This window comes from Camponotus floridanus, unplaced genomic scaffold (genome assembly GCF_003227725.1).
Source record: "Camponotus floridanus strain SB8 unplaced genomic scaffold, Cflo_v7.5 scaffold75, whole genome shotgun sequence".
NCBI lineage: Eukaryota > Metazoa > Arthropoda > Insecta > Hymenoptera > Formicidae > Camponotus > Camponotus floridanus.
In genome coordinates, this window is record NW_020229844.1 from 836,087 (window position 1) to 862,447 (window position 26,361).

A 26,361-nucleotide genomic window follows, 5' to 3' on the forward strand; every position below is an offset into this window, starting at 1 on the left:
TTTTGCCAAGTGCAAGTTTCGCTCGACGAGCCACGGGTTTTTTTTTTCTTTTTCCACCGCTCGTTTTAGCGACCGCGAACCGAAACGCGTCATCGTCTGTCGATATATTACGAGCAACGCGCACGTAATTGCGGAGCATGAAGGGAACGGGCCTGTTATTGTGAATGGATTGACATCGCCGATCATATTCTTCGATACTACAAATACCGCTACGCGTTCTACATGCGTTTGTCGAATCGTGATTTACGAATAGGTTCTATCCGCGAGGACATCTCCAAATTATGACAATATTCTGCGCTATTCGCGATTCAACAATCGAGTGCAAGCCCGCTTGTTTTCGATGTACTTTGGAAAGCAAACAACCTCTCCCGCGCTATTATATCCGTCGAGTATAACGCTCGTTCATTTTTTTGCAAAAAAACTTTACGAATAATTGAGATACTTGGCGAGTCATATCTGAAATCGCTTCGAGCTATTCCGCTCGCTTTATCGCTCATAATTAGATTTCAGCGAAATTACGATGCAAATTACCTAGTAAATATGTTTGATTAAAGTATTAGCGCAATTTTCACTTTGTTATATTTCAAATACCACTCATACAGAAAATGAATTTGCACGTTTGGAGGGCTATTCTTATGCGCGATGTTTGTTTAAACTTTATTTTTAACTGCCCCGGAGATGACAAGTTTGTCACGACCGCAAACACCTTTTTCGGAAGGCGTTAAAGCACGAGGAGCGTATTTTCTTTTCCGAACGAAGCACGTTGCTTTTGGCAAAAAGAGGCGCTCTCTCATCTTCGCACGACTGTCTCTGGCTTTTCCGCTAGCTATTGTTTGTTTATGAAATTATCCGCCAATTGCCTCGGACGGCTTCTCGGAGGCTGATCTTTCGGTCGGTTTATTGCAACACCGCCAATGGCTGGCAAGGCGATGCTATTCCAGCAGCATCGCCGGAAATCTCCGTCGCGCCAAGGATATCAGGAAGACGGCGTAAAAATGGTGGATACTTTGGCTGGATGTCCTATACGAATTTTCTCCCGGCGATGGATATTAAAGACCAAACGTAGTCGGTCTCATAACATTGAGATACATTGTACGCTGTTGAATAATACATTACGAGTATTTAAAGGACTCGCGATAATTAAATCACGACGCCGAGAATTTATCCCGTGCTCAATTTCAAGCCGACATTAACGGAATATTTTAAGGTGCCTTATAATTGCCGAATTTTTCTAATATTCTAAAGTCAAGAGTCAATCGTCAATCAAAATCGGATTAATTTCTCGGGATCGATTTCAAATTACGCTCCTCGAGCTCAATTCGCGTTTCAAGCTCCCTAATCTTTTTAGCGTTTATAAAAACATCAGGGAATATCAGTGAACGGAAATAGGGAGTGCGGAGAGACGAGGGTGGCTACGGGGTGTAACGAGAGGTGTCGGAGAGGTCAACGACTCGACGACGCGATGACGAAGGATCGAAAGGATGCGAATTTTCTCGTTGCCGCTCGCGAATAAATCATCGGCCTCCCCGCGATTGTTCGATGGCTGCGTTTACCCTGGTTCAGGCCCCAATGACGTTTACTCTTCCTCTTAACCCTTCTCGGAGGTAGCCCGGGCTTTCGCCGATCTCGTTGCACGCTCAAGTTTTGCTCGCTCGCTTTTACGTTTACGACGCAACGCGGCCGCATCTTCGCTCTCTTTATGCTCTTCCTCCCCGTCATATTATTAAAAAATACAGCGAATCCAAAATAGAGTCGTATGCAAGCGTAATGTTGGAGAACGATAGCTGTTTCCCCAGCGTTAAATGCGACGGTCACGTTCCAGATTTTTTACTCGTCTAATAATGCAACGTAACGTAAATACGAGATGAGAATCACACTGCTGCATTCGCGAGCTAAATGCGCAATGAAATGCCCTTCTTTTACATCGACTTTATCAGCGTGAGACTGCGAGAAGCCGTTTGTTTCATATTCAAATCAGCAGCACGCACTGGAGAAATACCGCCAATTAGGAACGTATAGTCTTTATCGATCGCAAGCAAGGGGAATACGTTGCTCGCGATATTCATAAATTAAAGGACGATGTATAATAAATAAAAACTAGGCTATATAAATTTCCCCCGATGACAAGGCTCAATCAAGGTCCGCAAGAAAGCGCGAGATGCTCGAGACGCATCGTGTTGTTGATAGGATGAGAAATATCGTGCTGCTGTATCCTTCCGAGCGCAATATTTCGGAGCGCACGATCATTTTGTTAGCTCTGACAGGCTGAAGAAGATCGTGCCACCGTGTGGATGGCTTTTAACGCATCTCCGGAAATTACCGTATTGTTTCATTCGTGACGCGCTATTGGACGACGAAATTTCATTCCCTCGGAAGCAATCCGGCACAGTGCACTACGACTGGATGAAATGGACAAGGCGCGATATTCCGGTGCGACGACAGAAAGACCGATTCTAAGTGCATCGACATTAATATACTCCAACGCAAAATTCGAAGGATTTGTCACTTTTTTAATTTTTTTTTTTTTATTACGTGGCCCCCAGGATTTTTTAAAGAAAAGTTTCTACTCGAAAGTGATTTTATTATACTAAAAATTCATTTTTCATGAACTTCAAGGCAATTAATAACACAAAGTCCGACCTTATATTTTTTGCATCTAGAATTTTTGTTTTATTTTTTTTCTCTAGTATTATTGTACGAACAATGTATTTTCTTTGACGGGTCGGGTGATTTTTACCTTTTTCGATGTGGAAGGAAAATGTTTATTAAATTTAATTTATATTAAATGATTTTTATCTTTTTCGATGAGGAAGGAAAATGTTTAGCTGTCAAACGTAAAGGATTAGATAATCGAGGTCTAATTATAGATTTTCGCCTCGAACTATGTGTTTCGAACCATGAACGAAACTTTTAATTAGTTGTACTTTGAAATTAGAAAATAATTGATTTAGAGGATTTGAATTTTGAATAAATTTGTTCTTGTCTCTACTATTTTTATTCTATTCTCAATATTCCTATCTTTTCTCAACAAAAACAATAAATAAAGAAAAAAATGTTCCATTTTTACCAGATGAAATAAGCGAACATTATTCTAAGATTCGAAAATTGCAAGCATCATAGAAGTGGATCATGATATGTATCAAAATGTTTGAAAAATCCTGGTTAAAACGATTACCTTAATCAATGAAAAATATTAATCTGTTTCCGATATTCGAGTTACTACACAGTAAAAAATTATGCGTCCATATGTTAAAATTTTCTTATGTTACCACATTTTGATTAGTACTTCAATGTAAAATTAATATACAATCTGTATGTTATTATTTTTATAACGTTTTCATGTATTACATTTCATGTGTTACATGTCACCTTTATAACTTAACACTTTATATATGTCTCTTAGAAATGGAATATTATTTTGAATATTTTTAATATAATCATTAATATAATCATTTAAATAATCAACATGTCTCGAAGTCAGTTTAACATTCTAAAAAAAGTTAAAGTTAAAATCTTCAAATAATTTTGAAACTTGACATACAAAAATAATCAAATTTACTAAAATCAAATGTTTCTATTACAATTAATTCAAGTTAAAATAGTTACTATTATATATTATGACCTCAATATTTCTTACGAATTGTTGTAACTATTTTTGTCATGTCATTTATTCATTCTATAAAATAAATGTAAAGTATTAAGTCAATTATTTAACATTTTTAGTTTGTCAATAAATAACATACGATGAATGAGTTATTTTAACTTAAAATTTAGAGTGGACTTTCTGGGACATGTGAAAAATGTTGTAATTAACATTTTATTTTTTACTGTGATAAATATATTATATCAATCTTCCCTTGAGAGAAGTCGTTAAGAACAAATACTTTGCATCTCTGATTCTTCTTCCCACGCGCATATTTTCCAAGTCTAATTCGAATTTTCTAATTCTGATAAAGTCAATACAAAAGCACGATAAAAGAGAGAGATGGCACGATAAAGACGATCGATCGTGGCGTGCGCAAGGAGCGCACGAGGTCAGTTACACTCGGCGATTTCCAGTGTAAAGACAAGAATTGCGTCGACAATATTTAGACACGCGATGCAACATTTATGTAATTACATCGTCACTCTTTTGCCGAGTGAAGCCGATATTAATATTTACACGCGAAGAGGATGCTGTTCAAAGTCGTATCCCCCAAAGGGGATAACGGTGTTACACGACGTGTCGTCTTTGTCGCTTTGTATCGTTTCATCTACGAATAGTTTATGATATTTTTCTTTATCGAACTGCATCCACTTGGCTTTTAGCGAGATGCTATCGAATCGCAAAAAGTGCGCCCTTTGTTTTTCACAAATATCAATATAAATTATCAACCATTCAGAGTTTTTTTTTTATATTAATTAAATAACGAAAATTAATAGCCTTTTGTTTTCCGATTCATCGTTTCGCATGCGAGTGTAATTGCATTAAACAAAATTCATTTCCTTTCTATTATTTCACCGCAAGAGCCACCTTTGACGACTCTGATATCTGCGACACTGAGAAAAAAATTATCTTGAAATAAAATAATTTTAGTTAACTCAAAAAAGCTATTTATTCGTTGGGTACTAATCACGTATTTACTTGTATTCAAAACGTCTGTTTGCTTAAGTTAAGTATTTATTTATATATGTTTAAAAAAATATAATTTTTAATTAAATATTTTTATTTTAATTTTACAAAATATTTATTAAAATGCATTTTTTATTCCTAAAAATTTTTAAAAATAATATATTTAATTTAATAAATTATAGTATATAATTTACGAAAATAGTATTTGAATATAAAAAATATATAAATGAAAATAATATACTAAATATAACATGCATATTTAATTAAAATTAAATGCTTTCGCTTAAATGAAATAAACAATTCCTTCCATTTAAAGTAAAAATTTCAAGAAAAGAAATTTATTTGATTTAAACAAATTTATCCCTCAGTGTAGTAGCTTTATATTTCCTTGGAATAATCGGTGAAAAAACCGTATGTATCGCATTCGATATGAAAAGCTAACTAATTTGATATCCGAACGATATTTGTGAGAAACGCCGCGCCGTCTCGTAAGAGCGCGTATCGGCGACGTTACTAAACGAGGTCGACGGAGTGCTTTCGAGCACGCACGTGCCATTTACGGAAGTAGGAGCCCCGACAATTGGATGCAGGGGAGGTGGATATGCGGAGAATACGACGGTAAAGGCAAATTCACGCTCATCGTTTCGACGAACAGCTCGATTGAAAAGGTTGATGCACGGGAAATGAAGGGGTTTCCAACCTCGACCATCAAAAAATGCCAAACTCGCCATAGATTCCTCTTTAGCCTAATCTTTTTTCAATTTTATTCATCGTTGAGTCTGATAAGAAGACTCTCTCATTAGACGCGTCATCGGGACAATTGTATTTCTCTCAAATTCTTTTACCCTCCAACGACTCCGGGACTCTTCAGACGACTCTTTAAACGTTCCAAGATCATCAAGAGCAAACCGTGTAAATCCGAATAGGTTGATGCACGGGAAATGAAGGGATTTCCAATCCCGATCATCAAAAAATGCCAAACTCGCCATAGATTCCTCTTTAGCCTAATCTTTTTTCAATTTTATTCATCGTTGAGTCTGATAAGAAGGCTGTCTCATTAGACGCGTCATCGGGACAATTGTATTTCTCTCAAATTCTTTTACCCTCCAACGACTCCGGGACTCTTCAGACGACTCTTTAAACGTTCCAAGATCATCAAGAACAAACCGTGTAAGTCTGAATAAGTTGATGCACGGGAAATAAAGGGGTTTCGAATCTCGATCATCAAAAAAATGCCAAACTCGCCATAGATTCCTCTTTAGCCTAATTTTTTCAATTTTATTCATCGTTGAGTCTGATAAGAAGGCTGTCTCATTAGACGCGTCATCGGGACAATTGTATTTCTCTCAAATTCTTTTACCCTCCAACGACTCCGGGACTCTTCAAACGACTCTTTAAACGTTCCAAGATCATCAAGAGCAAACCGTGTAAATCCGAATAGGTTGATGCACAGGAAATGAAGGGGTTTCCAATCCCGATCATCAAAAAATGCCAAACTCGCCATAGATTTCTCCTTAGCCTAATCTTTTTTCAATTTTATTCATCGTTGAGTCTGATAAGAAGACTCTCTCATTAGACGCGTCATCGGGACAATTGTATTTCTCTCAAATTCTTTTACCCTCCAACGACTCCGGGACTCTTCAGACGACTCTTTAAACGTTCCAAGATCATCAAGAGCAAACCGTGTAAATCCGAATAGGTTGATGCACGGGAAATGAAGGGATTTCCAATCCCGACCATCAAAAAATGCCAAACTCGCCATAGATTCCTCTTTAGCCTAATCTTTTTTCAATTTTATTCATCGTTGAGTCTGATAAGAAGACTCTCTCATTAGACGCGTCATCGGGACAATTGTATTTCTCTCAAATTCTTTTACCCTCCAACGACTCCGGGACTCTTCAGACGACTCTTTAAACGTTCCAAGATCATCAAGAGCAAACCGTGTAAATCCGAATAGGTTGATGCACGGGAAATGAAGGGATTTCCAATCCCGATCATCAAAAAATGCCAAACTCGCCATAGATTCCTCTTTAGCCTAATCTTTTTTCAATTTTATTCATCGTTGAGTCTGATAAGAAGGCTGTCTCATTAGACGCGTCATCGGGACAATTGTATTTCTCTCAAATTCTTTTACCCTCCAACGACTCCGGGACTCTTCAGACGACTCTTTAAACGTTCCAAGATCATCAAGAGCAAACCGTGTAAGTCTGAATAAGTTGATGCACGGGAAATAAAGGGGTTTCGAATCTCGATCATCAAAAAAATACCAAACTCGCCATAGATTCCTCTTTAGCCTAATCTTTTTTCAATTTTCATCATTGAGTCTGATAAGAAGGCTCTCTCATTAGACGCGTCATCGGGACAATTGTATTTCTCTCAAATTCTTTTACCCTCCAACGACTCCGGGACTCTTCAGACGACTCTTTAAACGTTCCAAGATCATCAAGAGCGAACCGTGTATATCCGCCTTCGGATGCTACGAACAATGCGGGGGTGGCAGCGAGCGGAAAGACGGGAAGACTGCGTGGGTGAAAATTACCGCGCCAGTAGCAGAGCGTCTCTCGTTAAATGCATCCGACTGTTGTTTTATTAAGCGTAAGCGTAATCGGTTTAGCAATCCCGAGCGCAATCGGGACGAATATACCGGCGAATCGAGCCTCGCCCAGGATGCGATGCGTTTCAGCAGAGTTCGCGGTCGTCGCAAATAGGTGGGTGGGTCGTCGGGTGCTTTGACCAGAGCCGGTTTCTTACGAGCTGGCGAACACGAAACTTTTACAGTAGACAAGAACGATTACGACGCGACTTGGAAGATGCGCTGAACCGAAAGGAGAGGACGATCTCCTCCCTCGTCCTATTATTATTCGCGTATTTTCGAGAATCAGACAGCTGAACGGATTACGTCCAACCGATTCGCGAGAGCGAGCCGGGAATGTAGAGAACGTTTCGTGCCTCCAAAACAATATCGAAATAACTGCGAAAATGTAAAAATGTATAATCATCTCGTGGAACGCGCGGTCGGGGGAGTTTTCATCGGCCAATCAGAATTCTCCGCTTCATTCCTGAGCTCATTAATATATAATGGAGTTTGATCACGGGAAATAGGGGCGCCATGGAAAGCCCGGAATTTTGGTCGAATAAACGCTACAAAGAGCCGACTTTTTATTTCCGCAGAGAAAGAGAGAGAGAGAGAGAGCGGAGGAGGAGGAGAGAAAGGGAGCGACAAGAGAAACGAGAGCAAGCCGGACGGTTCACGGTAATTAGTACACGAAGGACGGGCTTTTTAGTCTTAAACGAACTAGCTTGCCGGGGTTTATCCCGAAAGCGGCATCGTTAAGCCGCACGGGCAAAGAAACGGAAGAAAAATACGAAAAGCGAAGACGAATGCTGGGCTCGCTGGACGAGTCGTTTCTTACGGGACTTTAAAATGCATCTCGCGAAACACAATTCACTTTGGAAAAAAAAGAAACGCACGTACAAGGTGTCCGAAAAGTTGCCAACGAAACTGACGCCGATCTTTCGGAGCTCGATTACCTAAAAAAAGAAAATAATTCCAGAAAAGATTGAATCCCATCGAATATCTCTTTCGATTAACATTATAATTTCTATTCTTCAATTTTCCCGTTACATCGTCGCTAGCAATTTTTTAATCCATCGTTTTTAGATGAGAAATCCCCGGCGAGCTGGAGAAAATTTTTTTTTTTTCCGTGCGAAAGATTCGGGAAAATCACATCGACCTTTAGATCAATGATCTCGGCGGCGCGAATGGCTGTCGATTCGATTCCACGGGCGTTGCATATTCGCCGCGAAATTACAAAAGCCTCATTTTCACGGGATAAAATGTACACGAGCGAAACCGCTTTACGGAGATCCTATCGCGTGACGTGCGGGCGCGCCCAGCGTCGCGAGATGAAATTCGGCTCTCGGGGTAATCGGGAAAATCCAGGATCGCTCTCCCGGGCGGAGGTGAAAGCCAGGATCGGGCGAGTTACCTAAGAATCTCCTCCCGACCGTAATCCACGTCGTAATCGTCGGCTATACTCGCGGGCCTGGCGGGGACCCAAGTCTATTTTCTCTCTTATTCGAAGCCATCCTGGCTCCTGGCCCCCCCTCCATCCCGCTCCAATTTTTGCGCTTCGCTTCGCCCCCGCCCGAGTGCACCGTATCGTTTTTATAGATTTGCGCAAATTCGCCGGACGCACATCCGCGGAGACGGCGTTTTAAGGCGAAATTACGATAATTGGGCCGCCGCGTGGAATAGAGGCGTAAGTCGGCGAGAAATACTATTTCGGAGGACTTCGCTCTCCCCGCGTGGCATACAATTATTTCGCGCGCGACAAATCTTTCCTTATTAAAAAGCCTGCAAAAAATGCCGCGATAAAGTGAGGGAATTTTGCATTGCGTAAAATCCTCTCCGCGACATTAATTTTTTTTCCCTCGGAAAAAGGAAACATGACTTTTCGCTGATTGTGACTTTTATACGTTGCATTGTGTTGTTTGATGCAAGAAATATCGGTATACGTAATATACGTTATTCAATTGCGAGGTATATTCGATACCTTGACTTGTCATATTTCGAGTTTATGTGAGATTCTTCGATAAATTTAAAATCAATTTTTCCTTCGGTCTGAGACTTTGATTGAGATATTGATATGAAGAAAGAAGAAATCAAATTTAACGTTTGAGAAAAAGTTCATCGACAATATATTCTGAAAAATTAATGACATGATTCTCGCGACATCCTTTTCAACCGATCTATTGTCGGCGACATAATTCGCGCTTGATTACTTTAAGCATAATTATTCTTCACAGTTGCAAATATTTTCGCAGCACGACCCGTCATAATGATTTCTATACTGTATAAATTTCTGCATGGCTGCGCATGGATAATTTAGTCTCAGTTGGCATAAAGGCCAATATGCGAACGGGAAAGATACTTGGCGCGAACAATGCCATTATAACCTGTTGACTAGCAAACAATCCAAATCATGTTTATAATGGCTTTGTATACGAGTAAACAGCCTGGCAAATGCTATGTTATTGGTTAATGAGAGATTTCTGTTATTTTGTCAGCGACGCCAGGTTAAAATATCGATCTGCCTGGTATGAGAAACGGTCTTACACTGAAAACGCCACTGAATTTGAGCGAAATACGTAGTCACGAATCCATCGTTTTCATCTTTATATAGTACGTAGTAATTTAATACCTCGTGTTTCAAAGTGTCAATGTCCCAGATGATAAAAATAGAAATAAACAGCGTCACGATGGTGAAACATTAAACCACGTTCAAGAGGCAATCAATTTTTAATAATCTTAATCTTTAATATAATCTTCTTTTCATATTCTCATATTTTCATATTTTTGCTTGCCATATTTTCTCATATTTCTTACATTTTTTTAAAATTCCAATAGCAATAATTTTTTTAAATTCCTTTTTAAATGTGGAACATGATTTCTTCATATCTTATTTATATAACAACGACGATATATTCTTCTTTATTTGCATTTATTTGTGCAATAAACGTTACATATTATATTTGTAACATTATATTTTGCAAACGACTGCATTATTATTTAAAAATATTTCAAATATATTCGATATTTCGAAGATTCAAACTATAGGTTTAACATAGAAATATACATATGTAAATAAGAGGATGGTTTTTGATGATTATTATTTAAAAAAAAAATATATTCTCCAGCAGTTTTAATAATGCAACATGTGTTGATGTTACATTAATCAATAATTTCATAAGAGAAATGCTTTCTAAAAGCATAAAACATTGCTACATTTATTGTTTTTCCATTGCGATAATGTACGACTATATTATCCGGACTCATTTTAATGCATTCGAGATCATAAATTGATCAGGCGAGGCAGCAACACTTTCGCTTCAAGCGTTACATTTTTACGGCCAATTTGAAACATGCGCAATAAATTGTAGAAGATTTTGACGTTGCGCGAAAAAAATGTTAAAATTATACATAAACTATAATCAAATTGCAAAATTGTTTCACATTACATACAGTAGTATGTAATGTGTAATATTTATTAATATTATTAGTAATATTTATTATTATTATTATTATTAATTTTAAAGGTGTATATATTTTCATTAAATTATATATACATTATAATAGTGCTTTAAATATGATACGATTAATATGTTTAAAATTATATATATTATAATAGTTTCAAATATGATATGAATGTGAAATAAATATGAAGTTTAATATCTATATAATTATTCATTTTACAAAAGAATTTAAATTATTTAAAATATGCTATAATTTTTTAATTAAAATATATTTCAATCACCTTTTCCCCAATTTTCTTTAAATATTCGAAAACGCAATTTTATTCGACCGAGATTGAATAGCTATTCCGTCAGGTCAGGTATTTAAGGATCAAATTATTATATGTTTTCGTGCATGTTGACAATATTTTGGCTTCTTTTATGTTACTTAATTATAATTTTTTTTTCAATCTTAAAAACTTCAAATTAAAGCATCATTGACATAATTTTTTCTACAGTTTTTTTCGATACAAACTGACTTATTTTGGAGACAAAGCCGATAATCCACATATACGTGTTCATCAAAACGTTTTCTCGATAATCGTTATAAAGACATAATAAGATGCGAAAGAGCTATCGTCTTCTCTCAGTGTTGCCAGTAATAACACTAGATAATGAGATTTTGTCTTCTTGGTGAATCAAGAGACACTCTCTTTCGTTGTGTATGTTTAGGTTCACTTTGAATTTTTAACAATCTTTGAGCGACGAGATTGTATCATCTCATCATCAAGAAGGCAAATCAGATTTGCGACTAATCAAAGTCTGAAAATCTAAAGTCGATATAAAAACGTCAATATAAATATGAGAACCGAAGATGAAGAGCACAACAAAAATACCATCTTCATTTATAATTCATGAGAAATTCAAATACGTCACGTATATATTTGTAACTTCTTAGATAAATTAATGATGCTGATCGGAGGAGCGAATAATACAATAGTCTATCGACCGAGGTGATTATAAAACTGGAACTCGGCAAACGTGCGATGCCATTTCGACCTCGGCCGTTTGTCCTTCCGGTCACGCGAAATCGAGGACTTAAATATCTACCGGCTTCGTCGGTTAATTGGCTGATCGAAGATGACCCGGACGAGAAACTTGTTCCCCGATCAAACACCTAAAGCAGACACGATGTCGCGATGTCAGAACATCGCATTAAGAGGAATATCCAAAAGGAACTAACAATATCATGACATATTCGACATTTTCCATGATTTCATTAATTGACGATAATTAACAGATATCTGCACTGAGAAAAAAAATCTGGTTGTGTTAATTAGAATTCTGATAAATTCAATCAGTATGTCTGTTGGAAAATGGACGAACCAGAATTCTTGTAGGAATTTGATAATTCGAATCTGATTAATTTACCAAATTTTCTGATTAATAATACTAAACTCGCCAGCACCAAATCGTCTAAAATGTTTCCATCTAATCTCAAAAGTTTGTTTAATATTCTGAATTCCAACAAGATTATTGGATAAATTCCAGATTATTGAATAATTTATTCTAAATTCAGTTTGTTAGAAATTAAACTGATAAACAGTGATGCAAGAGGAGGATGCAGCTCAAACACACGCAATCGGAGAGCTAGCCTCCTCTTTCTGGCACTACTGCTAGTAAGAGAAAAAAAATATACTTTGGATTTAATGTTAATACTAGTGGCAAGCAAAGAAATTAACGTAACAAGAAATTTGATAGATCCAACCGGAAAATACTAACCAAATCCTATAGTAAAATAAATTCAAACGTTCTAGTTATAAAAAATCGAGTCTTATAATAACTAGAAATTCCTGTTTGATTTAACCGAAATGCCTTCAATCATACACGTCTTGTTGATACAATCAAACGATTTTTCTCAATGTGACAGATAAATTCGCGTGCGCTTTGATAACCGATGATGGCCAATACGACGCGATGCCGTCATTCGTCCTTTGGTGAATTCACTCTTGAAAACGAGCTAATTGCGAAAATGTCGCCGTTTCAACGAGGGATCCGTTTGAGGAATTCTTGGCTCAAGGTGAGAAGAAATCGAGTCGTGTCTCGCGATTTCTCGCCTGTTTCAACGGCGGTCGTAATCGAGCGTGTAACGTCGTCGCTTTCAATTTCGCCGAATCACCATGTAATCCCGGGACACACGGATCTTCGCCGCGACGTCTCTCGCTTTTAAGGACGAACCGGGAATAAGGGATAAAGGCAGCGTGATTATTCCGCAGAGCTTCTCCGCGCCCCGCTTTATTTCCCGCGACGTAATCGTCCTCTTTGCGTTACGTTCCGAGAAAGAAATGCCGATATTGCTTGCTTATAGAGACAAAATAGGAACGGAGTGCGCGCCACATTTTATCTGGATTATTTCTGAGAGAAATGTTGCCTTGTATTTTTCTAAAAAGGAAGAAAAAAGGGCGGCGGAAAGGGAGGGGGGAGGGGGGAAAGCAAAATGTACGAAGAGGAAATAACCTCTCGGAGATTACGCGATTACTCGGTTGATCAAGCCATCCGCGATCCATTCTACGGTGGTTTACTACCATTGGAAAGAAAAACATTCCATTCGCGCTCGCAGTCACCGAGGCAAAAGCACCTGGAGATTACGAAGTCGCGGCTGGGGAGAGGAAGAAGTAACAAGTTGTTTGTCGAAGCCCGCGAATTTTCCGAGGCACCAACCGGGACCGGGAGCGAGAAAAGTTGCGCGTCAGAAGAGATAAATTCGCCTCCGATAATATCGACGTCCTCGCGCACGAAGAGGGTAATTCAACGCTCGCCGCCGTATCGACGTTAGTTCATTAACTTGTTACACAGTTGCATGGCGGACGCTCGATAGCCGCGTTATCGATTTTCAGTCGACTTCGATGGCCAAAGTGCCACGACGCGACGTCGAGTATCTTCGCGCGGATACAAGCTAATATTCTTCCGTCCGATGCTTTTTTCCACCCCTTTCGTTCAGCCTTCCTCCCTCCCTCTGTCGCTCTTTCGAAGGCCGTGTATATGCACCCGTTTCCAGCGATCTCATCGATCGACCTACTCATCGCGCGCTCACACGTGTCGCAGGTGGCGTTTTGCAGGTGCTTGTGTTCGTATCTAGGCGTTCAACTAGACGACTCGTAAATTTATCACGACGTGTTCTCGTCTCGCGCGGTTTCCCGTATGAGCCATCGCGCGAAAAAAAATATAAAGCGACGTCGTCGGATAACTTAATTGTTGTCAAACTACCCTCTGTCCCGAGTAGAAAAATTTCTGAAAATTCTTCTTCAAAACTTGTCACTATCTAGAAATGGAACAGTTTTGACTGGTTAAGATTAATTAGACAGTAAATGTTCGAAAACTAGCCAGAAATATCTGACTATTGTTTCATAGCCAGTTACTGTCCTAAAACTAGGTAAGAAACAATGGTAAGTAAATACTGGGTAATTTCTGTTCAGCGAAAATACTGCTATAATTTTTGACTCATTCTTGATCAGTAACTGGGCAAGAAAAAATCGTAAATAAACGCTAAACAATTTTTATTTAGCGAACTTTGAAAATACTGGCCGTAGTTTCTTGATTTATTTTTGGTCAGAAACTAGACAAGAAAAAATAGTAAGTAAATAGTAGATAGTTTCTGTTCAACGAAAACTCGAAGGGCGACATATAAGATTGTAAAATGTTTTATATAAAAAATATTTAAATGTTTTATATATTATAAAGAATGCATAATGCAATCTAATTATATAAAATCAAAAATATCTAATATCTAATTTTAAAATATCTAATATCTAATATCTATATATATATAATTAAATCAAATCAAAATCTAATCTATATCTAATATCTAATATCTAATTTTAAAATATCTAATATCTAATATCTAATTTCATCTATATAATTAAATCAAATCAAAATCCATGCATAATTATATATAAATAAATAAATTTTTTTCCCGAACTATTCATAAACTATTCAGCAACTGACTAATTTTACTGTCAAGTTATTATCGAAGCAAGCATCTTCCAAACCTGTCAATTTCTGGCTAGTTAAATTGGCCAAAAATTAGCTAGTGACTAGAATTCCCGGCCAGTCACTAGCTGAAAAATGATTGAATTTCTACTCGGGATGCGCCGAATAACAGAAATCGTCATGTTTTTCTGTCCCCCTTTTGACCTCCCAAATGAAATTTAGTATCTCGTCGATTCGCATCGACTCCTTCAACTGGAAGAGTCCAACTGATGAAACTTGACTTTCTAAAAATGAATGGTTACCTCGATAGATTCCAAAGTAGTGTTTGCTATTTAATGGTACTTGAAACTTTTCACGCTTTGACAAACTTAATTCCTTTGGTCTCAAGCTCCTCGTTCATCAAATAAAACGCAAAGTATCTCGGGGCAAGATTTGCGACTTTTCCCTCCTTCGGCTATATTTTTATTCAAGCGAATCGATCTCTTTTACGTCGGAAAGTTTACCCTCTCTCGTTCTCTCGTCGCATCGTTTCGAGTTTCATTGCTAAACGCAAAGCGTTACGAAATCCGGACTAAGTTCTCGCGAAAGCGAGAGCCATTCGAAATTAACTCTCGACCGGTCGTCAGACGTAACAACCCCGGCTAATCAGAGAGAAATGATTCCTCCTACGACGCCCGAGTTACAAAGCTACTCTAGATTGACGAGAATGCGGATTGTCCCGCGACGAAGGAGGACTCCAAGTTGCGCGCTACGAATTCCGGTGGGTTGCACGAGACGAGCGGAGCCCACTCGGAATTGCGTTCGTCGCGAACGTGACGGACCGGAAGACACCGGCGAAGATCGTCCTCCCCCGAGAGAACCCGGGGTCCCTCCCCGTGACCGACACGAAAGGACGACGACGATGCCCGGGGACACGATAAACGGCGGACGAAGCGAGGCATATCGCTGGCCGTCGACGACCTCGCGTGCCTGGACGACGAGGACGGAAGCGTCGTCGTCGCCGACAATTTTCCCGGCCACCGATATTTCAGGGGATCGGAGCGAGAACCTCTGGGTTTCTTAACGTGTCGAGAGGATCGTTAATATAATGGCCGCCGACGCCGCGGGTCGTCCTGAGCGCGACGTGAAATACTGCGGCGGGTTCCGTCTCGACGCTTCACGTCCGCCACGAGTCGTTTCCACGTTAACGCGCCGTTGTTCCGCCACAGCCACATCAGCTGGTTCCGCCGCTGCTTCTCGCGTCCGCGCGATTCGCCGCGATAATTACGTCCGAAACCGCTTGACCGCTCGACGACGGATCGATCGGCGTTAACATCAGAGCGAAAGACGTTATAGGCGTTATAGCGCAAGAAGAGAAAAACTAGAGTCGGCTATATATGGGTCAGACATTCATGTATGCGTTTGCGAGTGCATGTCTTGCATAATTTGTGGAATAAAAATTCATACATGTCACACGAATCTCGAGGAAAGTGATCGTTTTTTCATATGCATTTATACACTGAGAAAAATTTGATTGTACCAACAAGACGTATATGATTTTGGTTAAATCAAACAAGAATTTCTAGCTGTCATGATAACTCGATTTTTTATAACTGGAACGATTAATGGATTTTACTATAAAGATTTGGTTAGTATTTTCTGGCTAGATCTATAAAATTTCTTGTTATATTAATTTCTTTGCTTGCCACTCTTAATTTAATTCGTATTCAATATTTACCATGAATGTATATAAAGAACTAGTATTAACGTTAAATCGAAAGTATATTTTTTTTCTCTTACGAGCAGTAGTGCCAGAAAGAGGACGCTAGCTCTATGATTGTGTGTGTTTGAGCTGCATCCTCTTCTTGCATCACTGTTTATCAGTTTAATCTCTAACAAACCGAATTTAAAATAATTTATTCAATAATCTGGATTGAATTTATGCAATAATCGTTGAATTTATGCAATAATTGTTGGAATTCAAAATATTAAACAGATTTTTGAGATTAAATGGAAAAAATTTTAGACGACTTGACGCTGGCGAGTTTAGTATTATTAACTAGAAAATCTGGTAAATTTAACAGGAAGAAATTAATCAGATTCGTCTGGTAATTCCTACAAGAATTCTGGTTCGTCCATTTTTCAACAGACATACTGATTGAATCTAATTCCAGAATTCTAATTAATGCAACCAGTATTTTTCTCAGTGTATTTATTTTTAAATGTCTTATATAATTTGTGGAATAAGTAATGACATAATAACATGTATTATGTATACGTGATTTTTGGCGATAACATTTCTCGATTAAATTCACTTATACATGAATGATTGATGATTTATGTAGATATTAATAAAAGCGCCAAAAAGTATCATACATATTTATGTGAAAATACAATCTATTTGATGAAAATTTTAATAGAAATCTATCACGTCTACCTCGCGCCACAAGATATTCCCATTAATCTCCTTATATGAATCACAATGTATATATTGAATCACTAGTGCAGTTTCAGAACGAATGATAAATTTATAAATGTTCTCTCTCTCTCTATTTGAAACTTATTGTAGCTGCCAGTTATATAAATATAAATGTTGAAATTTATTTAACTGTAAATTTTTTTCGAAAAAACATTTTTACCTCTAACCTACTTAGCAAGTTTATCAGCAACGATAGAATGAATTTCGAAATCCGCATTAAAAAAGTTCTTGTATAAATTCACATTTATCCGGATATTTTTGGTCATATATATAATCTCTACATCATGTATCACGTCCTGTGCAGAAAAATCATTCGATAAAAATTTACCAACCCCGTTATTTGTAAAAATTTAATCATCCGCAATTCACTTTGGGACACCCAGTATTGCCGACGACATCATCCTCCACGTAATCTTTATGTGTATAATTATCTCAGAACAGTGTACAGAATAATCGCTCCATAAAAATTTATCACACCCATTATTACATAATTAATCGCAATTCGAGGCATAAGAAGCGCACATTTTGGGACATCCAGTATGGCCGACGACGTCGTCGTCGCGAAACTCGATCGGAGAGTGCGTAGACGGTCAGAGGGGAACACACGGACGGCCCGAGGCGGATGGTAGAATCGTCCGGCATTGTGCTTGCAAATCAAGCAGACCGAATTTACATGAGATTTATGGCATTCCGTCTGCTCGCGCCCTCGATCCCTAACGCACCCCTTGCTTTCATGCCCGCCCTCCCCTCCGTTTCTGTGGGGTTCAATACCGATCGTGTCTACTTGCGACCGAAATACGAGCGATGATAAGTCGTTTATAATCGAGGGAGTAATTACATCTTGAAAAATGCATTAATGCATGGCTGATGAGTGTTTATATAGATATCAATATCAATATTTCATTAATCGCTAGATTCGGTTATTAGACTATTATTATTTCCTGCCTATTATTATATTTGAGCTTCAAGAAATCTGGAATAATTCTATTTCAATCGCTCATAATATTATATATAAATGTTTCGAAGTCGATAAATTAATATTTTTAGCGAGCAAATTTCGCATGACGCAAATAGGAATATATCGGAATAAATCGCGTCGATTAAGTTCGATATTGAGGGAATTAACGCGATTTTTATAAGTGTTTTATAGAGAGAGCGGTTCTCGAGATCGTTTGCCGATTTCGGCAGACGAAACCCGGCGATGATCGCGAGAGGGACACGTGCAAGCATATCGTTTTTTTGCGCGAGATGACGGAACAAGGACGGGGAGGCATCGCGAAACCGGTCGGACAAAGACGTCGGGATAATGGTAGGTAGGCAGATACCACGCAAAGCGCCTACGCAAAAAGACTTGGAAATAACAGCCGGGGTACCGCCCCAACCTCGACGATATCTGCGCGGCAGATGCAACGATCGGCGGCCGTAAAAGGGGGGGAAGAAAGAGAAGAGAGAACGTTTGCTCGCCGCATTTCACGCGGCGAAAAAGGGGCGCAAATACGTGCTTGACGATTCGCAAAATCGTGCGTTTAACGCGCCTGCACGAGATTATCGAGAACGATAAATAATTTCCCGATGTTTTTTATCATTTCCCTAATAATATATAATATTTCTAATAACATGTAATTTCTCAAAATATTGAAAAGAGTGTATTGTATACGTGTATTTTGTAGAGAAAGATATTACGTCTGCCAGAAAAGGCGGAGAATTATTAGAAATAATCAATCAATACATATTTAAAATGGAGCGTAATATTATACAAACGATGCAAGAGTTGTAAAATTCTCTCTTTCTCTTCCTTCCCCCCTACAATAAAAAATATATCATAGACAGACTCACCCCTGACGTGATTTCTTCATGCTTGCCATATTCGGTTGTGGATTTGACGCGACGATGTTGCACAGATCTGAAAAATTATTAGAAAATTATTATTAGAATAGTTATATGTGTGTTGTGTATCTCATTTCTTTTAATAATAGAAATTTCTTTTAATAATAGAACGCGAAAATTACATTATCACTTAAAAGCTTATACGATTCACATTTAATGTCTTTAATTTTATCCCTTGTTCGTTAACAAAGAATATTCCGCATATTCGGGTTCAGCATTACTTATTTCTTCCCCACTTTTAATTTTAGATCCATTGTTTCCTACCAACGTAACACGAGCGTGCATGTATCTATTTTTATAATGCCTACGAGAAAACGCGATGGCCCAAAAAGAAATACGAAATACATAAAAGATGAATGCACCTGGATGTAAATAGCTTTATATCTTTATATATGAGTTCGAGATACTCGAGAGAATTCCATACACCGGCGAAAAAAAGAGAAATATAAAAAAAAAGAAATACAAAAAGAAGTATTATAATTTCACAAGTTTAAATATTATTGCGCTACAAGATGCTCATTTTTAATAATAAAAATGAAGTGAATTATTAAAATAATTAACATTGTATAATCGAAATGACGGAACGCAAATATTAGACGGCCACCGTTTCTCTCGAATGCGTCGCGAAAGGAGGAAAAAGGGGTTACCGACACACATAAAGGAGAGCAAAGAAAAAAAAAGGAAAACAATTCTCTTTCTGCAATAACCAATCTCATTCGACGTATCCGAATATCGATCGAGGAAGTCGCTGTTCGTTCGAGATGCAGCTGCGCAAAGTACGAGTCTCGCATCATCGCTCTCGTCTCGGAATTTCGTGAGATTGCGAGCAGCATCCGCGGGTGGTCCTTTTTAATTTCCTGTCCAGGATGCGCCTGGACGCCGCAACGTCGTGGTCGGGGACAAGGAACTCGCTTAAGGGCGGCAGATAGAAAAGAGACTTACGACGGTTGGCGGTGATGGAAGAGGGGGCGGAGGCGGAATTCTTAAAATTCCGGATTTAACTCTGCTGAAGGATTAAGGCGCGACGCTTTCGAAAATGTTCAAGCGCCGAAGAATCCGCGCGACTCGCGATTAATTCTCTCTTTTTCCCCCCCCCCCGCTTCCTTCATCTCCGAACGAGTCTCGGTCCTTTCGAAAAGTGACTTGTATACGAATACATATTTATGCCCGACTCGCGCTCGGTCGCGTATATACGTAACGGGTGTATATATTATAAATGACAAAAAAATCCCTTTGGAAAAGCATCGAATCTCGTTGGAAACATCTCGTTCGGGCGAAAGGAAATAGGAAGAGTATGCCGCGTCGGTAAGTGGATTCGTTTCGTGTACAACGCGAAGTCTCAGACTCGACGTATATATGTAAAAACCATGAGTTCTCTCTCCCCGAGACCTTCGTGAGACACGTTACGAGGAGACGCGAAAAGAGACTAAAGAAAGAATCGCGTCGAGCAAACATCTAATAAACCGAGTAGTTCTCCGCTTGCGATGAATAACCCATTTCTAAAGCATGCAAAGAGCGAGAGATACCATCTTCTCCATATTACACGTACCTGTAATCGGAATGTAAATTTAATCAACGACGGAACTTGTCCTCCACCCAAAACATCGGTGAATCGCGATTCTTCATCGCGTATCGTGCGCGAAAATTCGAATAAAAGAACGGAACGTACGTGTATATTTCTATTTCGCGGATCTGCCGAATAATCGAAAAACGTAGGACAGAGATTGTCGAGTTGTCGGGAATGTAACGATATTGAATTGGAGTATTGGCGAGACGGTAGCTCCTCATAGAAAGCAATACTTGGCTGACAGCTTGACAAAGCGCTACGCCAACGTGATACATCGTGAGAGGTTGATATAGAAGCGACGTAAACACAATAAAAAGATGTAACAGAAGAGGGTGAAGTAAGTTGAAAAATAAATCCGCAGGAACGGCAATTATAACGTCATATATATCGCGAATGTATCGTATAATCTCTCTCTTCCTCGTTTTTCATAATCTCTCTAAATTCAAACATCCAATTTATATTCCGAATATTGGAATATTTCGAGGCATTATTCGAAAATAATCTTAATAAAGATTGCAACGCAATAAGCTAATGTGTTTTACCCAATCATTTTTTATACTGAGAAAAATTGGTTGATTGTATCAACAAGACGTATATGATTGAAGGCATTTTATTATAAGAATTTGATTAATATTTTCTGGTTGGATCTATCAAATTTCTTGTTACATTAATTTCTTTGCTTGCCACTCTTAATTTAATTCGTATTCAATATTTGCCATGAAATGTATATAAAGAACTAGCATTAACATTAAATTCAAAGTATATATTTTTTCTCTTAAGAGCAGTAGTGCCAGAAAGAGGACGCTAGCTCCTCTGATTGTGTGTGTTTGAGCTCTTCTTGCATCACTGTTTATCAGTTTAATTTCTAACAAATTGAATTTAAAATAATTTATTCAATAATCTGGATTGAATTTATGCACAATAATCGTGTTGGAATTCAAAATATTAAACAGACTTTTGAGACTAGATGGAAAAAATGTTAGACGACTTGGTGCTGGTGAGTTTAGTATATTATTACCGAGAAAATTAATAACTTTAACAGGAAGAAATTAATCAGATTCATCTGGTAATTCCTACAAGAATTCTGTTTCGTCCATTTTGCAACAGACATACTGATTGCTTCTATCAGAATTCTAATTAATTCAACCAGATTTTTTTCTCAGTGTATTAACATTAAATCCAAAGTATATATTTTTTCTCTTACGAGCAATAGTACCACAAAGAGGACGCTAGCTCCTCTGATTGTGTGTGTTTGAGCTCTTCTTGCATCACTGTTTATCAGTTTAATTTCTAACAAATTGAATTTAAAATAATTTATTCAATAATGTGGACTGAATTTATGCACAATAATCGTGTTGGAATTCAAAATATTAAACAGACTTTTGAGACTAGATGGAAAAAATGTTAGACGACTTGGTGCTGGTGAGTTTAGTATATTATTACCGAGAAAATTGATAAATTTAACAAGAAGAAATTAATCAGATTCATCTAGTAATTCCTACAAGAATTCTGTTTCGTCCATTTTTCAATAGACATACTGATTGCTTCTATCAGAATTCTAATTAATTCAACCAGATTTTTTTCTCAGTGTATTAACATTAAATCCAAAGTATATATTTTTTCTCTTACGAGCAATAGTGCCACAAAGAGGACGCTAGCTTCTCTGATTGTGTGTGTTTGAGCTCTTCTTGCATCACTGTTTATCAGTTTATTTCTAACAAATTGAATTTAAAATAATTTATTCAATAATCTGGATTGAATTTATGCACAATAATCGTGTTGGAATTCAAAATATTAAACAGACTTTTGAGACTAGATGGAAAAAATGTTAGACGACTTGGTGCTGGTGAGTTTAATATATTATTATCGAGAAAATTGATAAATTTAACAAGAAGAAATTAATCAGATTCATCTGGTAATTCCTACAAGAATTCTGTTTCGTCCATTTTTCAACAGACATACTGATTGCTTCTATCAGAATTCTAATTAATTCAACCAAATTTTTTTCTCAGTGTATTAACATTAAATCCAAAGTATATATTTTTTCTCTTACGAGCAATAGTACCACAAAGAGGACGCTAGCTCCTCTGATTGTGTGTGTTTGAGCTCTTCTTGCATCACTGTTTATCAGTTTAATTTCTAACAAATTGAATTTAAAATAATTTATTCAATAATCTGGATTGAATTTATGCAATAATCTGTTGGAATTCAAAATATTAAACAGACTTTTGAGATTAGATTGGAAAAAAATGTTAGACGACTTGGTGCTGGTGAGTTTAGTATATTATTACCGAGAAAATTGATAAATTGAACAGGAAGAAATTAATCAGATTCATCTGGTAATTCCTACAAGAATTCTGTTTCGCCCATTTTTCAACAGACTGGTTGAATCTACCAGAATTCTAATTAATGCAACCAGATTTTTCCTCAGTGTAGCTTTAACGGAGGCGCGTGCGAAAGTTTTGGCAAAAGTGGAGCGCGTCGAGTAACACCTTATGTTCGACGCCTTGTCAAAATATTTTGCATCGCGCCGAGAAAGAGAGCATCGCGCATTGTCACGTGTTTCAAGACCCTCTTTGCGTTATTCTGACGTTATAACGTTAATGGAACGAGCATCTCCCGCATGTATGTACATACCATGAAGAAGGCGCATTGCAGATGATAGAGATGCGCTGCCGCCACCGAGTGCATGTGTAAGAGAAACGCAATGCCGGATCGTTCTTTGATCTCTCTGTCTTTATCCCGGTAGCTTTGTCGAGAATCATGATAAAGTTTTCGACGATTGCGCTAGAGATCACCTCGCCTCTCCACCCTTGTCAGTTCTTCGCGTTCGTCCTGCTTTTGCATCCGTTGACGGATCCAAAAGAATGTAGAATCGCGCGCGGCCCGATGATAAAAATTTATGGAGATGGAAGAGTAAATTGACATCTCTTATGGAAACTTCCGTCGCTCTCCATTTGAAAGATCGTTAACTTTGGAGTAGGTAGAGCAGAAGAGAGATGCGACGGTTAAAATAATTGACGAGATCGGCAAACGTCGATTGAGCGCAAAGATATATATATATATATATATATATATATATATATATATTTTTTTTTTTTATTTTTAGACGTTTATCGAAAACGAAAATAATAATTGAGCGACGTATCATCAATCATTGCATTTTTCTCCATTTCTCTCCTTCTATCTTAAATTTAATATCCTCCATTATATCCACTATTGATGCGGATTGATCTCTAACATACAATCGGAATTTTATTCGTTAAAATATTTAAAAACCGCGAATATCATATGCGATACTTTTCGCGACTGGCTCGATTTATCTCGGAGCAGATTTCTCGCGACGGCAGAGATTTCCGGTCAACGACACACACAAGCGTTGCCTTATATAGGCATATCCTAATCGGTTCTGTACCTAAATCCAGCGTGCCGAGAACCTATCTAACTAGCTCATCAATTTCAGGTACCCCCGGTCCAATGTAGCGTGCGCTAATTGCATTTGCTTCTGTACCGATACCCCGTGCCAGTCTCCATCAGATTATTGTAATTATTGTTATTACGAATATCCCGCGTACACGCGTAATTTACGGCGAAATAGTTTGAATTACGGAGACCCCGGGTATCAATTATGCGTGCTACCGCGACGCTCATTGGAAATTGAAAATTTTTAGCGCGACGCATCGTCGACATTATTCGAGCGTTAAATTATGCGCGTCGATGTGCGCGACATGTTCGTGCCGATAAAACATTTCGATTAAATGATGCGCCACTTAATCGTCGCCATCATCTTTCATTCTCTCTCTTTAACACTCGCACTTTACATATAAATATCTAACTCGACACGCGCGCACATGGTTTATGGCTCGTTTAATTATCTACAGGATTTTCGGAACAATTTGAAATAATTCTTTCATTTTTTAATATGCAATCATTAATTTTTTTTCAAGTTGAAATTTCATCATTATATCTGTCGGATACCTTTATACAAAATGTTAAATCTCAATTTGTAACTTAATTTTAAATTTAAATTGAAGTTAACGAGAGCGCGTGATATTCATCATCAAAATGTATACTCAAATCTTGTAAATAAATTCCCTGAGGATTCCATGATTTTCCAGGTATTTTTGTTCAAAATTCTAGGTAGAATTAAAATATTTTCAAATGCAATTTTAAAATAAGCTTATTTTTGAGTGAGCGAGATTTGTAAATATGAAATATATATTTTAAATATAAAAAAGAATTTATATTATTTATAAATATATTTTAATAAAACTATTTATGTATTGAATAAAAAATATAAATTTTAAAGTACTAATATTTAACACTGACTAAATAAACTCATAAAATATGTAATAAAATATCTAAACTTTGGAAATATTATAAACTAAAACATGTGCGTGTATGTATAAAACACGTTGTGTTCGTTTAAATACAAGAAAAATATTTTTAATATAAAATAATTTAATATACAAGATAAAATTAATACAGAGTATATTAAAAAAGAATCAATAAAATCAGATGAAATTTTAAAAAATTTATATATTGCAAAAAAATTTTTAAGCTATTCTGAAAAACCAGTCTTTAGACTTTCGAAATTAATACTGTTTACGTAAACATAAATATTTAATAATGAAAATAAAATTATCAATTTTTTTAAATTCCAATAAAATTCCACGAAAATTTCCTGATTTTTCAAGGTAGAATAAAAATCCCCGAGGACATCGGATTTTCAAGATTTTTCCCGGGAACATACACCCCGTTTATATTAGATGTTTCGTAAAATAAATCATGGAAAATCTATTACTCAAGAAAAACTACGCTCAAAGAAGAAACCCGGACGCTTCTGTGTACGCAAAATTTTTTTGCGCTCTAATAAAGCTGATTTTCTTTTCGCTTATACACGTCTGAAACTTAAAAGCGAGGAAACACACGCGAGGGAAAATGCACAACGGAGACAGAGGTCCGTCTTTCCGCGTCGCAATCATCTCGCAATTTGTTTAAGGCGCACGGAGCCGGAATGTTTCCTTAATTGTCAGGTACACGGGACGCAATATTTCATGCGGCAAGGCACCTGCGCGAATTTGCAGGGCCGTAAACCACCCAGGCACGGTCGTCTTTGAGACGCTTTGAACCGATCTCACGGTAAGAGCATTGAATTTGCATATTATTTCGGTAGCGCGTACCTCTCTGCGCGAGAGCCGGGGCGACTTCCTTCCTTCCTGCTTGTCGAAACGGCTCCTCGAACCGGATATCCAGAATCCACTACCGGAGTCGCTGTCGCGGATGCGTTCCCCGCCGTCTCGTCCGTAAATCTCGCGCCTTGGTCCACCATCGATTCGCGGTGTTTGTGCCATTAACACCGAGATGCATCGCGGTTCCGCTATATTTCCCTCGGCGGCGATAGTCGTTGTGATTTAGCGTGCTGCATCTCGTGTCGAGAGAGAATGGAGAAAAGGAGAGAGAGGCAAATGCAGCTAGACGAGCCCCCGCGGCTCGCTCACTTTATTTCGACGACCAAACGCGTTCAAACTCACGGGAAAAGGATAGATCCAGACCGGGGAATACGTTTCTGGTCTCTGTAAATTGCCCGCGAGCGGTTTCTAAGTGCAGCAGCCTCGAAAGAGGTATACGCGGTGATGCCGCGAACAATAACGCAATGTAATCACCTTGCTCGCGTAATGTACTTTCGACGAAAATCTCGCGTTGCATGTCGAGTTACGGTCAGTTTCCGTTAACAATGTCCTGATTACATTACTAAACCCCTCCCCGCGATGTCTTTCGTTAAATCATCGACTCGATATATAGGTAGAGGCAATTACTTTCAGACAATTC

The 26,361-nt window shown here is 37.9% G+C and overlaps 1 long non-coding RNA gene across 2 annotated transcripts in view; it reads right to left on the reverse strand.

The window, feature by feature from the left end:
- Positions 1-18,911: 18,911 nt before the first annotated feature.
- LOC109610291 overlaps positions 18,912-26,361 on the reverse strand; it is an 84,701-nt gene continuing 77,251 nt past the window's right edge. For both annotated transcript variants that reach the window (XR_003123579.1, XR_003123580.1), the window contains exon 3: positions 18,912-18,978. This is a non-coding gene — a long non-coding RNA (uncharacterized LOC109610291). The remainder of the gene's footprint in view (positions 18,979-26,361) is intronic.